The following is a 2500-nucleotide window of genomic DNA, read 5'->3' on the forward strand; positions in this document are numbered from 1 at the left end:
GAATTGCTTCTGGGTCCCGTATCGTTATTTGCGATTCGTGTTTGCATTACACTACATTGAACTATTCCAACTTGTTTATCCGCATGGCGAACATTTGCTGCATAGAACATTTAAGTTCCACTTCGCTCTCCCCTACGTGGGTCTGAGCTTCGCTCTCAGGGAAAAAATATGCCACATTTGGTAGGGAGACCCGGTTTCATCACGCTTTGTGCCCTGCACCATATATACCCTCATAAATTTATTCATTGGATTAGATCCAAGGAACACCAGATCATGCACCACTACCCATTATAGCTCATCGAGCTTAGCGTGAATCCTTCGGGTTTCCCTAAGAAGTTCGATTGGTCTTGCAGAGTTTAAAGACAACGAAGCTTAGTTTCAAGCAATGGTTAATATACGCGTATTCAAAACCCTTAGCTGTTACAACTTTTTACTAGAAACCATCACGACGAAGTCTTTGGGTCCGTAGACCCGTGATGTACTGCTCCAGGAACGTTTTGATAGGGTGGAAGCTCAAAATCATAGGTTAAAATCATCGGCAGAGCCCACCAGACACCACTTTTGCTTCATTAGTTCGGACTATAGGCATACGACGATTTTTATCGCGGAGGGGACGTATGACCCAAACGGGGGCTTAATGACCCACTGCCACTGCAAACCATGCTCCTACGACTAAATAGAGGTAAAACTACGATTTGGTGCAATCTTCATGTTTGACCTCGTAGCAAGGTACCCTCCCTATAGTAGGCAATGAACAAATGATCATAATCCCAGGAGGGCAAAAAATGGGAACCCGAAAGGAAAGCGCTGTTGGCGCGCCTAAGCTACTGGCCCGTAGAGTAAAATGGTACCCCAACAAAGTTGTCGATTGACATTCTGATTGCACTTTTCATCATCTAGGTGCGTTCCTTACACGTTTTGAGGTGTTTTAGCGAAAAACATGTTTTGAGCCACACGAGCTCTCCGGCCCGTTCGGTGCACATTTTTGAAAAAGCTAGGAGCTGCCCCTAGGTTCGGGGTGTCACAAAATATTGAAAAGTGGTCAAAAACCGCTATCCAGAATCGGATGTAGAATCATTAGACGAACTTAAAATTGTTCTACAACCCCCAGTCCGACGCCTCGTATTCGAGATATAGCACTTTGTAGGTCTGACCGAGCAATTTTGTACTGAAATGTATGGCGGACATGTTATTCATTAAACAACATTAACTTGCATCGTGCCCTACTTCATCGGCACAGCTACTATCGACTATCTATTGTTGAAATGGATTGAGTTTGACCATTTTAGCTCTTTTCTTATGCCGTGCACCAACAGTGTGTACCGATCAGGGAAAGTACACTACTTACGCGTTCATGGATGTATATGTTGGTACAAGTTGCCGGTCGGAATAGCAGTGCACCAAAACTGTGTACCGATCAGGAAAGTACAAGACGGAGGGCGCAGCCCGAGCGTACGCGTTCATAGATGTCCATGTTGGTACAACCTACATGTACGTACCTTGTTTTTGTATCAAAAGTTCCAATAAAGTGTTTGTATGCTTAAAACGCTTATCTCAACCGGTCACCTTTTGGCCTGCCCTTTATAGACAGAAACCTAGAACGATACTCGCGATGTTTGTGTTTTTCCATTCGCCCGGGACGACGAATGAGCTCTGTGCACATCGTGCAGAAAACTGTCTCCTCCTCGTATGTTTTTGTCCCTCCACGCATATAATCACCCACATTTGTGTTCAACACGGACGGCGCAGCCCGAGCGAACGCGTTAATGTTTATGTTTGTGCACACTAAAGTTACAATCCTAGGATTTGGTTATTGCGTCGCAGTGCCCGACCGTCGCGGACACCATTCTTGGACAAAAGTCCAAGTACGTAGAGTACATTCCCTAGGTATGTGCCCGTTCGTGACTTTCGTTGCGTGCTTACAGACACGCTTGGGTATGTTTACCATACAAGGTTTACTAGGAAAACCTGGGAAGGACGCTTGCCCTCCCGTCGCGGACACCATTCTTGGAAAGAAGTCCTGGTACTTAGCGTTCTTTAATGTACTTGATCAGTTTGTATTGCAATTGCTTTGTGCCATTGACTTTTGCTAATGCTCACTAAGGGGTGTTCGTTTGCGATGTGTATGATAAGCAACTGTCTATTCTAACCAGCAGTTAATCAACACTTTTCACCCAAATCATAGGAACGTAGAGTACTTTCCCTGATCGGTACACAATTTTGGTGCACCTCTAACTTCGCCAGCACTTTATCGTTACGTTTTGTGCACAACCTTGGGACATGGTGTAAGTTTCATCATTGTTATGTTTGATTCGGTTTATTATGATTGAAAAATACGCTACGTCCCAGAAATCTGAACTCGAATACTTTTGCCACGTTGCGCAAAAAGCTGCTGAGCAACTCCTAGCCGTTTACCGATTTATAATTTAATTTTCGTTGTTAGTTTTAAAAATACGCTAAGTTCCAAAAATCTGAACTCGAATACTTTTTCTATGTGCCG

Source organism: Anopheles arabiensis, assembly GCF_016920715.1.
Source record: "Anopheles arabiensis isolate DONGOLA chromosome X unlocalized genomic scaffold, AaraD3 X_pericentromeric_contig0003, whole genome shotgun sequence".
NCBI classification, from domain to species: domain Eukaryota; kingdom Metazoa; phylum Arthropoda; class Insecta; order Diptera; family Culicidae; genus Anopheles; species Anopheles arabiensis.